General features: G+C 41.5%; 1 long non-coding RNA gene across 1 annotated transcript in view; it reads left to right on the forward strand.

The window, feature by feature from the left end:
• LOC140695985 (uncharacterized) overlaps positions 1–15,754 on the forward strand; it is a 40,245-nt gene extending 24,491 nt beyond the window's left edge. Inside the window, exon 3 of the long non-coding RNA XR_012071880.1 lies at positions 14,645–15,754. This is a non-coding gene — a long non-coding RNA (uncharacterized lncRNA). The remainder of the gene's footprint in view (positions 1–14,644) is intronic.
• The last annotated feature ends 317 nt before the right edge of the window (positions 15,755–16,071 follow it).

Consider the following 16,071-nt stretch of genomic DNA (forward strand, 5'->3'; position numbering starts at 1 on the left):
CGGCTAGGATGGGCACGTTGGTCTACTCTCTTAAATATCTCACTTTTGCTACATTCAAGATGTTACAATTGTAGGGCTGTGCATACATCAGTCATTTAACAAATATTTCAGTTCCACTTACTTCAACATAAGTGAGAGCTTCCTCTGCCCGGGCTCTGTGGTATGTGCTGACAATACAAGAATGCGTAAGACAGGACCTCTGCCCTATGCTACTAGCAAGTATCACCTGCCAAGGTTCAGCTGAGCCAGAGATGGTGGGGGTGGGGAGGAGTGGATGGATGGGAAGTCCCAGCATCAAAATTTTAGGCAGCAGTTCTCCATGACATCAGAGGAGAATATTGTTGCCGAAAGATCGGCCCCTGTCCCTGATGAGCCAAATAACCCAGCAACCAGATCTTGGAGCTTAGAAGAAAAGAAACAGCTTTATTCCTTTGCCGGGCAAAGGGGACTGCTGGCAGACTAGTGCCTTGAAAACTGTGAGCCCGTCTTAGGGTTGGGGCTTAGTGATTATATAGTGAACAAACTGGAGAGTAAAAGGGGATATCGATCAACAAGAGTCTCTGGTGAAGCTTCCTCCTGAATCTTGGCTGGTCTGTCCAGCGTCAAGGGGCCATCTGGTGGTCTGGAGGGTCATCAGCCTGCAACTTTCTTTATCTGATCAGACTCGTTAGGCGCCAGGAGGGACTTCAGAGGGTCTGGTCATTCTCCTGAGGTTGTCGTCCGGTGACTCCATTCCTAGGGGAATGACTCAGAATCCAAACATGATTGTAAATTTAAATTGCCAGAGTAAGGTGAAATGGACACAGAAATTACGAACTCTGACTCTAACCCTAATTGTAACAGTGGGCCTGGGGCTGGGGGCAGTGTCCGCTCAGTCAGATGTGCTGACCGTTGTAAAAGCAAATGGCAAGTATAAGGCCAGGAATTAGTTAGCGTAAGTGTGGCCATTTATTATTTATCTTTCAAAATGGTCATGATTCAGGAGCTTTTAAGATAACTTCCACAGGAAATAGGACCTGGTCCCTTAGGACATAATAAACTTTTTACCAACTTTCTTTCCTGCTCGTGGGTATGAAGCTGTTTATATTCTTTTAGACTGACTTCTCTTTTGGGCCTGAACTGAATGGGGCTGAGGTCATTGGGAGATTCACACCCACCAGATGTAGACTGGTTCTCTTCGTGGCTTGATAGAATTGATATGCCATTGTGACATTGATACAGGAAGAAATATGTATTTGGCCTTTGTCCTCAGTTCTAGAGCTCCCAACTCTCTTGTTATTTCCTGAGTGATAGAGATGATAGGAGCATCTTTTGTTTTAACATTGGGCCTTAGTCCTTAGTTCTTGACACAAGAGCCTCTAAGACCCTTGGACTCTCTGGTGTGATTGGGTATGTTTTGTATGCTGATGAGATTGTTGGTGGCTGGGGGCACCTAGATAGCTCCAGGATGAGGCTGGCTGCTGGAAAGACCAGTGCATGACTAAGAGGGTTGGAACTTTCATCCTCAGCCTCTGACCTCTGGGAAGGGCTGGAGATTGAGTTAATCATCAATAGCTGAGGATTTAATCATGCTTACTTAATGAACCCTCCATAAAAACTCCTAAAGATGGAGTTTGGAGAGCTTCTGGGCAGTGAATGCTTAAAAGTGCTGGGAGGTGGCCTGCCTGGAGAGGGTACGGAAACTCTGTGCTCCTGACCCTGTAACTTGCCCTATGTGTCTTCTCCATTTGGCTGTTTCTGAGTTGTATTTTTTTGGGAGAGGGGAGGTAATTAGGTTTATTTATTTATTTACTTTTTTTTAGAGGAGGTACTAGGGATCGAACCCAGGACCTCGTGCATGCTAAGCATGTGCTCTACCACTTAGAGCTATACCTTCCCCCTCTGAGTTGTATTTTTAAGAATAAACCACTAATAGTAAGTAAACCTTTCCTGAGTTCTGTGAGTCATTCTAGCAAATCATCAAATCTGAGGAGGCCATAATGAGAACCCAGATTTATAGGTGGTCAGTCAGTATGAGAGGCCAGGGCTTGTGGTTGGCATCTGAAGTGGGAGGAGTCTTGTGGGACAGAGCTCTTAGCCTGTGGGGTCTGTTGAACTCTGGGTAGGTAGTGTCAGGATTGAATTGTAGACACCCAATTGGCTTTGGAGAAGTTGGAGAATTGGTTGGTGTGGGGAAAACCCCCCACATATTTGGTGTCAGAAGTTTTGTGAGTAAAAACAGTTTAGAACCTCCAGAAAGAACACCAAGGTAAAGCTGTAATATCACTTTCAAGTAAATATGTTTTTAAGAAATTTGGAGTCTATCAATTTGGAATTTGTGATTTTTTTGGAAAATTTAGGATAATTTGTATTTTCGCACTATCTAAAAAAAGGAGGCTTGCACACAAGATAATACTGAAAATGCATAAATGATTAATAAACTGTCTTTAGCAACTCTAAAAGCAGGCAAAATTGACATACTAATTAAAAATGATACTTATCTTTTCATGGGGTCTTCTAAATAGATGTCATGCTATTATATCTATTGTTAAAACATTCTAGTGCCAACTTTTGGCTAAGGGAGAGTTGAGATAACTAGTGCTGATTTCCAAGCTACAAATCACCTATGTGTTTTATACAAAGAGACAAATTAACAATGACATCAATCTAATGGGTTGTTTGTTTCCAGGGGTATTGAAAGCTAGAAAACCATGGCAACCAATGTAGTCAGAGATGTTGTGAAAGGAACTTATACTCTTGGTAAAAATGTATTGGAAAAAAAGGCGTGAAAAGTCATGAAACCCTCATTAACAGTTCTAGGCAATTTAACTTTTCTTTTTTCATTCTGATGGCAGAGTTACATGCCAGCAGGAGTGGCAGTTACAGTGAAGGCTGTTGTTGCTTCCCCTGCAACTCTTATTTTCTAATTCTAAGCTTAGTGGCAGAGGCCCATTTAAAAGCTCATGGACATGTTTTATAGTGAAGGTAGTGATAATGGTAGCATATCAACACTAAATATGTGCCATGTACCCAAAGCTCTCAGAGTCTCTCCTTATTAAAGTCATCTCTTAGGATCTACATGAACTCCAGTAGGCCATGAGAACAATTACTGTGTCCGTTTACTTATTGGCAAAAACCTTATGTGGTCAAAAATGGATTTATGAATGGTGAAATTGCTGCTTTGTTATTACTGTGTATACTCAGCCTTATTATAAATTGATTGATGCTTAATCAACCAGAGCGAACTACATCTATTCAACAAATAATGGTACAGACTTTCTGATTCAAAACAAAATGGTGATAGGACAAGTTCCAATGTCAAAAAGCTTGCCATTTTTAACTGAGATTCAGCCACTTTTCTTAAATAAACACTCCTTGGATCATTGCATGCCTTGAGTTAATTCATAGAATTCTGAAAAAGTTAATTTTGACTCTTTTCTTTGCCAGTGTTCTGATTGCTTTTATGGAGGAATAGGTTTTCGGAGGTCCTAGTACCTGACTGAACTCAGGTTCATTCACCCAACACACAGCAAAGCCAATTTCTTGACACTGGGTTGTGATTAAGGAAAATACACTGTTTATTTTCAGATAGATAGGCAAGGAGAGTGGGCAACTAATGCTCAAAAGAGCTGGAACTCTCCAGTGGCTTTTAGGCAAGGGTTTTTCTTTTCTTTTTTTCTTTTTATTTTTTCCATTCTTAAATTTGAATATAGTCAGTTAAAAATGTGTCAATTTCTGATATACAGCAAGTTTCAGTCATATGCATACATTCATTTTCATATTCTTTTTCATTATACATTACTACAAGATATTGAATATAGTTCCCTTTGCTATACAGAAGAAACTTGTTATTTATATATTTTATATATAGTAGTTAGAATCTGCAAATCTCAAACTCCCAATTTATCCCTTTTGACCCCCTTTCCCCCCAGTAACCATAAGTTTGTTTTCTATGTCTGTGAATCTGTTTCTGTTTTGTAAACAAGTTCATTTGTGTCTTTTTTTTTTTTTTAGATTCCACATGTAAGTCATATTATATGGTATCTTTCTTTCTCTTTCTGGCTTACTTCACTTAGAGTGATGCTCTCCAGGTCCATCCATTGTTGCTGCAAATGACATTGCTTTATTCTTTTTTATGGCTGAATAGTATTCCACTGTATAAATATACCAAAACTTCTTTATCTAGTCTTCTGTCAGTGGACATTTTGATTGTTTCCATGTCTTAGCTATTGTAAATTGTTCTGCTGTGAACACTGGGGTGCATGTATCTTTTCAAATTAGAGTTCCCTCCTAATATATTCCCAGGAGTGGGATTGATGGATCATATGGTAGGTCTGTTTTTAGTCTTTTGAGGAATTTCTATAATGTTTTCCATAATGGTTGCACCAAATCATCTTACCAACAGTATAAAAAGGTTCTCTTTTCTCCACAGCCTCTCCAGCATTTATTGTTTGTGAAGTTTTGAATGATGGCCATTCTGACTGGTGTGAAGTGATACCTCATAGTAGTTTTGATTTGCATTTCTCTGATAATTAGTGATATTGAGCATTTTTTATGTGCCTATTGGCCATTTGTATGTCTATATTAGAGAATTGCTTTTTTAGGTCTTCTGCCCATTTTTGGATTGGGTTCTTTGATTTTTTGTTATTAAATTATATGAGCTGTTTATATATTATGAAAATTGCTGTTTATATATTCTGCAAATTAAGCCATTGTCAGTTGCAGCTTTTGCAAAGATTTTTTCCCATTCTCTAGGTTGTCTTTTTGTTTTGTGTATAGTTTCCTTTGCTGTGCAAAAGCTTATAAGTTTAATTATGTCCCCTTTGTTTATTTTTGCTTTTATTTCTATTCCCTGGGTAGATTGTCCTAGGAGAACATTGCTAAGATTTATGTCAGAGAATGTTATACCTATGTTTTCTTCTAGGAGGTTTATACTGTCTTGTCTTTTATTTAAGTCTTTAAATCCTTTTGAGTTTATTTTTGTATATGGTGTGAGGGAGTATTCTAACTTCATTGATTTATGCATAGCTGTCCAGTTTTCCCAACACTGCTTGCTAAAGAGACCATCTTTACTCCTTGGTATATTCTTTAGCAGGGGTTTTTAAAGGCAACATTAGGAGTAGGGCCATTGGGTGTGTAATCAGCTTGTGGACACTCTTCTGATTGATTGGTGGTGAGGTAACAGGGTGATGTTCTGGGAATTTTAATCATTAATCTTCTGGTTTCAACCAGTCTGGGGTCCACATGCTTGTGATCAGCATGTAATCAACAACTTCCTCTGGGTGGGGGTTTTTGTTTCTGCAAAATGACTCAAAGATATGCATTAGATTGTTACCTACAACCCTTGAGGAGGAGCTGGGAGGCCTTTGACTTTGTTTTATCCCTGAATTATTTTTCAAACCAGTATTACTTGCTTGACTGCTTTTCCTATGTTTCTGCATTTTCTCACTTCTCTAAACATCAACTGCTTGAGTCTGCTCTTTGGAACTCAAGGAGGGCCTAGGAGACTGAAGTTTCCTACAAACAAGAAGCAGGTACCCAGGGTTTGTACCCAGGAAGGTCCCGCAAGGTCCTGCTAAGTTTCAGTTCTTACTTGACCATTCTGGAAATGCTTCTTTCTAGTCCCTTCATTTTCACTTTGTACATTTATCAGCGTTAAGATCAGTGAGATTAAACAGACTCCTGTATATTCATACAACTCTGCACATGTGGGACAGTGATCCTGGGTGGCTGGCTGGCATGAATGACCTACGGCAGTGAGTGTCTGAGTGGCTGCTATTTCAGCTGGAATTTTTCTTAACTTGGAGAGGAGCAAACGGTTAAAACATGGAAGGAGAGCAAAGGGAACACCACTAAACAGTGTGGTTGTGTGCGTAGAGTTTCTGGTTAAGTGTCGAATGAAGTACCTTAATTTTATGACATTTCAGAAAACTCCATTGTTACAGCTCATTTTTATTTTATTGCACAGTAGAAAAATATATCAGGCTGGTAAAATCCTTTCCCAGACTTTCATTTTAAAAGTAAATTCGGATGCTTATGCTTAGTGCTGGATGATACATTTGTGCTCCCCCAAGTTTTTCCCCAGGGGCTGCAGTCTTCTTTGCCCTCCTCTTCACTGGCAATGGCTGAGGCTCAACCAGTGATCTCTGCCCCATGCTTCTCTCCTAGAGGACCAGAGTCCAGAGTAGAGAATTCAGACTGTATCACATGAGCTGGGAAATACTTGCATAGACGACTAGTTTTTGCGTTTACTAACTTCAAAGGATCAAATGAGAGGGTCTAGACCGAAGGATAGTAGTTGTATAAGAAGGCTAGTTTGAGTTCAAGATAGGGGGTTATTTCAGACAACAAAAGCTCTAAATCTAGCTTGATCCTCTGTTTCCCTCATTTTCTCTTTTTTCCTCATTTTGCCTGGTGGAGTTGTTTTTCCCTTTTGTGGCACTTAACACATTTCTGCCTTCCATCACGATCTCATTTCATTTTGGTATCTGTTTCATTTCACTATTTGCATTTGTTTTCATGTGTATTTAGTCTACTGGTTCTTACCCAGGGGAAATTTTGTCTCCCAAGGGACATTTGGCAATGTTTGGAAATACTTTTGGTTGGCACAGCTGGGGTGGGGATGCTACTGGCATCCAGAAAGGAGAGGCTATGGATAATACCAAATCCTGCACTGCACAGGAAGACTCTCCACAACAAAGAATTATCCTTCCCGAAATATCAATAATGATGAGTTTGAGAAACCCTGCTCTAGTCCATGAGATTTGAGGGCAGGGGGCCTGTAGCTAGGTACATGAGACATAGTAAGTGATAAACCAAACAGTTGGTTAAAGAACAGAGTCTGCTTTTTTTCTTATCACTTTTTGCAGTTGCAAAACCAGTGGTATGAGGGCTTGAAAGTATGTATTTCTTTTTTTTTTTTCTTTTCTTGGTTAGTCACTGAATGGGAAATCCAGAAAGATCAAACAATCCATTTATTCCTATGAATAAACATCAAAAAACATGAAAAAAGCCAACCTGAGGGGTGCTAGGGGCAAGCCAGAAAATGAAATTCATGTAACATTTCTTTAGAAAGGTGTCATTCAGTCTTAGCTGATGGGACTGGCAGTCCTCACTCATCAGAATAGGCACGGTCTCTTATCTGAGTTTGTTTTACCCTTTGGTGTGACTTTGGGATGCGGACTTGATTTGCTGCTCTCCGTTATGGACAGACTTGAGATAGCACAGTATGGAGAGACACAGAGAGCCAGGCAGCCAGTGCACAGACGGCAGAGGGATGGGAGGGAAGCTGTGAAAGGGAAGAGAAAGTTTCTACATCCCATTTATTCCCGTGTGAAAAGAAACCATGCTTTTGCTGTTTTGAGAGTAAAAGATAAAGAGCACCGAGGAAGAGATAGCTTGATTTCCTGGATCCCTGGGCCTCGCTCCCTAGCAGGCGTCTCTGTGAAAGCAAACTGCAGCGGCTGGCCTGCTCTTTCATATGCGGCTTTTGCAGGGAATGGGAGCAGAGGCCTGATAACACAGCTGCACCCTCCCTCTGTCAGTGTCCTGCTGGCTGTGTGTGTCCACAAAGCAAAAGCGCAGAACTCAGAAATGTCTGTTGAAGGGAGCTGGGTATAAAGGAATTAATGCATAAGTGATGAAGGGAGAGATGTGGGCTTTTATGACAATCCAAGTAGTTACTATATATTAAGCATTTAGTCTTTGCCAGGACTTTTGTTAATTATTGGTTTCTTTTAATCCTCATATCGTTCCTGTGAGTTAAGAAGGTTATTTTTTTCCCCCCACAGATGACATAATTGAAGTTCAGAGAGGTCAAGCTAACTTGCTTAAGGTTTTGGATCTTGTGTGGTGGAGTTAGGATTTGAGCCTAGGTCCATGCTGTACTGCTTCAAGGGGAGGGCTCCAGTTCCTATGAAACCCAGGAATGCAAGACAGAGTAGGAGGTAGAACTGAGTAAAGGGCTGCTTCAGCAAGCACCCTGTGTCCACTTTTCCCAGCAAATCCCTGGAAGGTGTTTTTTTTAGCTGCTTTTATAAAAAAAAAATTGAAATATAGTTGATTTACAATATTGTATGTTTCAGATGTACAGCAAAGTGATTCAGTTATGCTTGTACATGTATATATATATATATATGAATCATATATGTATTCTTTTTCAGATTCCTTTCCATTATACATTATTACAAGATACTGAATGTAGTTCCCTGTGCTTTACAGTCTTCGTTTTTTATCTTAGCTCATTTTTAATGAAGACAACAAAAGGATCAGATGGCAGTGACAGAGTTCATTCTCTGTAATAAGAACTGTCACCACTTTACATATATGGTTTGTGACTCTTCAGGCCACAAGCTGTGGTGAGGTCCCAATCGCTGCTGCCATCCACGTGTCAGAGACTGGTCCTCACTGGCTAATGAGAAAACCCAGCCTCCCTGTCAAATTCTCCAAGATGCTCTGTGAGTCTTGGGATTTTTGGATAGATCCTCATGCACATGGGGGCAGCTTCCTTGCAGCAGCCCGCATTTCCTTCCTCTGTCTTTGCTCTGACCATTGTCCGGTTCTGTCCGTATGGTGCCATCCTGAAGAGCGTAGACCCTGGAGTTAGACTCCCGCAGGTCGTGTCCTGCCTCTGCCACTAACTCACTGAGAACCTGGACAGTTTGCATCTACTTTCCTCATCTATAAAATGACAATAATGATTGTGCCTGCATCACAAAGTTGTAAGGATTAAATGAAACAATTCATTTGGAGTGCTTAGCATGGTATCTTGTAAACAGCCCTCTTTGAAGCTTAGCTATTTTAAGCTCCACCACATCTTCCAGGCATGGTACCTGCAGCAGAGTTTGGAATCCGCCCTGGGTAGAGCACTCTTTAGAGAACTACCTAGGGACACAGGAGGTTTCTGGATGTGGAGAGAAAGTAAGGGAAGATGGTGACTTCCAGCAAAATGGTCAGGGTTCCTCTCACCTTCTCTTCAAATCCTCCAGAATTTTGGAAAATTTTATTGGCCTAAAACTATGTTAAGTTTTTTTAATTAAACGTTTCATGACAATGTTATGTCTGTATGTCTAAACATATAATTTGTGTTCTATGCCTGGGGTTTTCTGTTAAACTTTTTAACGTATGTTTTTGGGGAGGGCCCTTTTTTGTGATATTAATGAAAAAAAGTTAGGTTCTCAAAAATTTAAGCACAATTTGGAAATATAAACTCCTGATCTTTATCCCTAGAGATTCCGATTAAAGAGGTCGGGCAAGGCAGAGATAATTTTATTTTAACCAATTTTAACCAATATGTCAGGCAACTTGGAGGTGGGTGGTCCAGAAAGTACTAAAACAGTATATTAAGTAAAGTTGGAAGAATTAATTATTTGAGAGAGGTTATCATAATGTACATAATGGATAATCATCATGGTTCCTGTGTTTCTCTTCAGAGGAATTTTTCAGTTTCTCTGGTGAATGTGAGACATGGCACAGCTGAGGTGGAGGAATTACCTTCACTCTCCCCTGGTCTTTTTAGGACTCTCATTAGGTGCTTCATTGGGTAATACAGCCATACCCTTCCTACATCTTGAGCTGCAGAGTAATCAGTTTTGAAGTTGTTTCTGTCCACCACTCCTATCAATAGGGAGCAGTGGGATTGAATGAACCTGAATTTTCACCCCAATGGGGGAAAATCGTAAACTCTATAGACAGATTTAATGGAAGCAGTATTTAATTCTGCTTACAATTATGTATCTCTGCCTCAGGCAGAATCGACTAGGGCTCTTATTTGCAAATAAGAGAATGCATTCTATTCAATCCAAATGCAAAAGGGATTTATTAAAGAATATAAAGAAGTTCACAGAACCTCCGGGTGGGCTTGGAGGCCCTGAAGTCAGGAACAGTGCTCAAAAACACCTCGGTCTGCTCCAGGGAGGACCCTGTCACCATTGCTGTGGGGGCAGACATAGCAGCCCATGCTGCAGGTGCTACCATGGGGCACCAGGACCAGCGTGTCTTCCACACTCCGAAACAGGGTGCTTCCCCTGCCACACTGCAAAAAGACAGATTACTTGTGGAGCTTGCTTTCTAATACTTCTCTCTTCTCTCTTCAAAACTGAAGTTTCATGCAGGTGCATCTCATTATGGAATATGAGTCACACGTCTGCCTAGTGGGATGTTGAAGCTGGCTCAAGCCAGCTCTGAGCAGTGACAGTTAAGTTTCAGGGACTTTATAGGCCAGTTTTTAAACTGTTGGTAACTTGAAGTAGGCCACAGTAGGGGGATTTACACCATGGAAGTTGGCAAGTGATACAGTAATGGAATTGAGAAATACTTGCCATCACATCATTGCAAGGGATGCTGGGTAGATTGATCTCACGGTTCCTTTGGGAAGGTGGACCTCACAGTGGGTGCAATTCTCCAGACAGGGGAATGCTATTTAAAGTATGCCATACAGCAAGGTTTCCTCCAAGCGATTCCCTTGTCAGGGTGTCTTTCGATGTCTGGTAATGTGGAGTGAAGTAGAACTGAGAGTGTGCTTCATGCTAGAGCCAGAATTTTCGTGTTTGTCTGCCCTACTGGGCACCTGCCAAGCAACTCTGTTTCCCTGGAATTGCTCAGACTGTTTATTAAAGGGCAGGAGGGAACCATGTGGCCTAAGGAAACGTCACTCTTTGGCCCTGGGCTATGACCATCCGGAGCATGGCAGTCTTCTAGTTTTGGGTCTCTGGGAATTATTTCTAGGAGGGATGTCAAGAGGATAGACTCCAAGATAAAAATGATGATAGAAACGGCCACACAGCAATGATGAGACAGATGTAGCAAAGGGCACCTCCATCCCTAAAAAAAAAAGGAGGGACTTCGTTGGCAGATTCAGAAGTGAGAAATCCTATCGATGAAGACTCTCCATTGGGAATAAGGGAAATTGGGTTGGCGGGGGTGTGAACATTGGACTATAGTCGTCCCTAGGTTACTGCAGGGTATTGGTTCCATGCCCCACCCTGGATACCAAAATCTGAGGATGCTCAAGTCCCTTATATGAAATGATGTAGTGTTTGCATATAACCTACACACATCCTTCTGTATCCTTTAAATCATCTCCTGATTACGTATAATACCTAATACAATGTAAATTCTATTTAAATAGTTGCTGGTGTGTAGCACATCCAAGTTTTGCTTTTTGGAGCTTTCTGGAAGTTTTTTTCCCAAATACTTTTGATCCATGGTTTGTTGAATCTGCAGATGCAGAGTCTGCCTGTAAGGAGGGCCAACTGTACGTCTAGTCATTAGTGAAGGGTGAGAAGGTGTAGGTCCCATGCCCTTTTCCCTCCCACGTCCTTATCTTCTCCAGGCACCAGGAAAACACCTGGGGTTTCGGGGAATTCAGGAGAAACAGTTCTAGCCCTTCCCGGGACAGAGAGCTCATCCTGACAGGCCAGACTTGCAGCAGGGCTGCCCCTCGTTGAGATCTTCTCAGACACAAGCATTCCGGGGTCATTAGCCCTACTGTGGACACGGAGGGTAGTGGCCAGGCTGCGGTGATGCCCAGCTGGAGACGGCAGAGATGTCTCTGGAGCCCGGGGGTAGAGACACGGCTCTAGGCTCATGCAGAATGTTTGAAGGAGACTTTTTGTGAAGAACACAAACCCTTCTCTTAGCCACAAAGGACCCTTAGTGACAGCACTGACAGCAGCTGCTGTGAGAGGTGCACGGCAGGGCAGGCCACCCCGCCCAGCTGGTGCTGGAAGGTGACCCAGGGCACTGGTGGGGAGCCCCCGGTGGGTAACAGTCACGTCACCCACTGCCTATTAAACTAAAATAAAAATGTCACTGAGTATACAAGTAATATGTGTTTTTGTAGAACGTTTAAAATATTAAGTATAAAGAAAAAAGTTTTAAAATTAATATTATCTCCTACCACCCACTTTAATACTTTTCCTTTTCCTTTTAGCCTTTTTGTCTTTTCCTTTCAGTCTTTTTTCCCCTGTGTGTTTATGTTTTACATGTTGTTAATCTCATACTGTATGTTCTTAAGCTATATTTTTAACCATATCGCAAGTATTTCTCCATATTATATTTTTCATAGTCATCAGTTTAAATGATTGCATGATACCACATATATGTACATATATGTACACACATATCTATCTATCTATCTATTTTTCTATCTATTCCAATATAAATAAGGCTGGAATAAACATTCTTTGTACACATTTCTGATTGTTTCCTTAAGGTAGATTTCTAGAATAGAAATAAAATTAATAAGTGTTTTAAAGACCGTTGATATGGCTTCCTGAACTAACTTCTTGAGTTACCATCTAGTTGAATATGTTGGGTACAGGCTAATATTGTGGTTAAGCACAGGCTTTAAAGTCAGAAAGAGGTTGATTTGGTTTCTAACCCTACCACTTCCCATCTGTCCCACCTTGGGCCTCTACCCCTCATTCCCTCTTCTGCCACGTGGGGATAGCAATGCCTGCCTTACAGTGTTGTTGTATGGTTTAAATAAAATAATGCATGTAAAACCCTTAGCCCAGGAACTGGCCCATCTCGGCCGTACTGGAGGCCTCCGGACCAAACATACTCGCGGTCTTGCCTCTGATGGTGACTCACGGTAGCCAGTCCTGCCCAAGCCCTGCCCGCTTGGTGCAATGTACCCTGACAGCTCCTTGCTGTCCTCACTTCCTACCCAGGGCTCTTTGACGCCTGCAGTGGGCGCTCCTGTGCAGGCAGCTCAGAAGGGTGAGAGATTTAATGTCCTGCAGGCCAGCCCTTGACCACTGCGGGAATCCCGGGCCCTTTCTTCCCTGGGTGGATGGTCCTGAGGAGTGTCTCCTAGAGCTTCTCAGGAGGTCCTGTGAGATCAAGTGAGCAGTGGCCCCTGGCAGTTGCCAGTTCTACCCTGCAGCCTGGGATTGGCTTCCCCTGCTCCCAAGCCCCTCCTGTCTTCCACAGTCCTGCTACCTCTGGCCCCATTCCCAAATAAACCACCAGCTGGTGAACCTCAGGCTCTGATGGGGAAACTCTGGCTAAGACTGTAAACATCAGTAAATGTTGGCTTTGGTTAATATTGTAAAATAATATAATTTTGTATTTCCCTTATGTAGCAAGTTCTGCAGGAAATTCAGTCGCCTACCAAATATTTCTGAGTCTTCCTAGAAATCCTCGGGTGCCCCAGCGTTTGTTATTTCTGCTGCTCCTCTTGCCTTCTCTACATCACTGCTCTGTCCTCCTCCAGCCTTCTCTGGTGGGCTTCTTCCCAAACTATGAACACACAGGATCCCCCACCCCAGCCCCACACCATCTTTTTTGTTCCCCACGTGCCCTTACCCGAGAGCTTTGTGGATAACAGAGGCATATGAAAGACCCCTGGGGATCCTCTGACTTCATTCAATTAGGATATTTCCCTTCTTCCTGGAAAAGAGAATTAACAAACTATGGCTGTTAAGGAAATGATGCTAAAATCAGTGTGTCCTTTCCCAGAAGAGACTTCATGCACATTTTAATAAAGGGTGAGAAGGAATAACAGTTTCTGGAGGCAAAGGAGATAGCTGATTTATTTTCCCCCTTAGAGAGGATAGCTCAAGAGACCAGGCTTTTGTTCTCATTTTCACAGAAGTAACCTCAGATCCATCCTCCACGTTCTTATCACTCCCCTGGGCTTTTGTTCTAACTTCATTTCCTAAGAGGCTGACTGGAACCTTGTTATAACTACTCTTTCCTTCCCCAGAGTTGCCCTCTGAAAACACAAATACGATAATTGCAGTCTGTGGCTTAAAAGCTGTCAATGGGTCCTTACTGTCCAGATAGTGAATGGTCTCTCCGTGAACCCCAGGGTTCCTTATGATCCAGCATCTGCCTTTTCCCAGCACATCTACCTCCACTTCCACTCCTTACTCTGCACATAAGCCTCAGGTTCTCAGCATCAGCATCACTTGTGAACTTGGTAGAAATGCAAATTCGTGGTCCCACATCAGACCTTTCCAATCAGAAACTCTGGGGTGAGGCACAGCAATCTATGTTTTAATAAACTCTCCAGGTGACTCCGTGTGTGCTCAAGGCTGAGAACTGCCCACCTAAGCAAAGCATAGTTGGCCTTGACCCCCTAAGGTATCTGGAAATTCCTATCCTTCAAGAGTCAATTTATCATCACCTCTTCCATGAAGCCTTTCTGCCTTCATCTGACATCATCAACCACTCCTTCCTTGGTGCCCACACAACACTTCCATTGTGAAGTGTCATACGATGTTTTATAATTATTGCAATTTACTTGTTCATTTCCCTGACTAGACTGTGAGATGCTTGCAAGAATAGGCACTCTCTAGAAGCTTGCTTCAGCTTTGATCCTCTTTGTCTCTACACGCGTGCACACTCACACATAAACACACACACATTATCGATTCTACAAAGAAGGATATTGCAGGATAGAATAGGAAGCTGCTGGCCAAGTTCCTTGGCCATGTGCACCAACTGGGATCTTTTTTGACTGCCTCCCCCTGTGTACCATCATGAGGTGGTAGAGCCAGTTTTGCCCCAGATATTGAAGGAACAGATCCACCCTCAGCTCTTGAAAAAGTAGACATGTTGTCAGAAAATGGTACCTATAGATGAGTAATTCCCTGTTTGCTCTATGACCCTGACTTTTTTTTTTAATAGGTTGTAGTTGATTTTCTTTTCTCTTAAGTCTTAAGGCTACAAAGACTCCACCTACAGCTAGCATAGTTCTCAACGGTGAAAAACTCAAAAGCTTCCCACTAAAATCTGGAACAAGACAAGGATGCCCACTATCACCACTCCTATTCAACATAGTCCTGGAAGTCCTAGCCACAGCAATCAGGCAAGAGAGAGAAATAAAAGGGATCCAAATTGGAAAAGAAGAGGTAAAAGTGTCATTATATGCTGACGACATGTTACTATATATAGAAAGCCCTAAAAGGTCCACACAAAAGCTACTAGAGCTGATTGAAGAATTCAGCAAGGTAGCAGGTTACAAAATTAGCGTTCAAAAATCAGTTGCATTTCTTTACACTAACGATAAATCAACAGAAAAAGAAAGTAAAGAAACAGTCCCCTTTAAAATAGTACCCAAAGTAATAAAATATCTGGGAATAAATCTAACCAAGGAGGTGAAAGAATTATACACAGAAAACTATAAACCATTGATGAAGGAAATTAAAGAAGACTTTAAAAAATGGAAAGATATTCCATGCTCTTGGATTGGAAGAATCAATATTGTTAAAATGGTCACACTGCCCAAGGCAATCTATAGATTTAATGCAATCCCTATCCAATTACCCAGGACATATTTCACAGAACTAGAACAAATCATAATAAAATTTATATGGAACCATCAAAGACCTAGAATTGACAAAGCATTACTGAAGAGAAAGAAAGAGGCTGGAGGAATAACCCTCCCAGACTTCAGACAATACTATAGAGCTACAGTCATCAAGACAGCATGGTATTGGTACCAAAACAGACATATGGACCAATGGACAGAATAGAGAGCCCAGAAATGAACCCACAAACCTTTGGTCAACTAATCTTCGACAAAGGAGGGAAGAATATACAATGGAATAAAGACAGTCTCTTCAGCAAATGGTGTTGGGAAAACTGGACAGCAGCATGTAAAACAATGAAGCTAGAACACACCCTTACACCATATACAAAAATCAACTCAAAATGGATTAAAGACTTAAACATAAGACAAGATATAATAAATCTCCTAGAGGAAAACATAGGCAAAACATTATCTGACATACATTTCAAAAATTTTCTCCTAGAAGAAATAAAAGCAAGAATAAACAAATGGGACCTAATGAAACTTACAAGCTTCTGCAGAGCAAAGGAAACCAGAAATAAAACAAGAAGAAAACCTACGGAATGGGAGAAAATTTTTGCAAGTGAAACCGACAAAGGCTTGATCTCCAGAATATATAAGCAGCTCATACGACTCAATAAGAAAAAAATAAACAACCCAATCCAAAAATGGGCAGAAGACCTAAACAAGCAATTCTCCAAGGAAGACATACAGATGATCAAAAGGCACATGAAAAAATGTTCAATATCACTAATTATCAGAGAAATGCAAATCAAAACTACAATGAGGTA

The sequence above is a fragment of the Vicugna pacos genome, chromosome 4 (assembly GCF_048564905.1).
Source record: "Vicugna pacos chromosome 4, VicPac4, whole genome shotgun sequence".
Taxonomy (NCBI): domain Eukaryota; kingdom Metazoa; phylum Chordata; class Mammalia; order Artiodactyla; family Camelidae; genus Vicugna; species Vicugna pacos.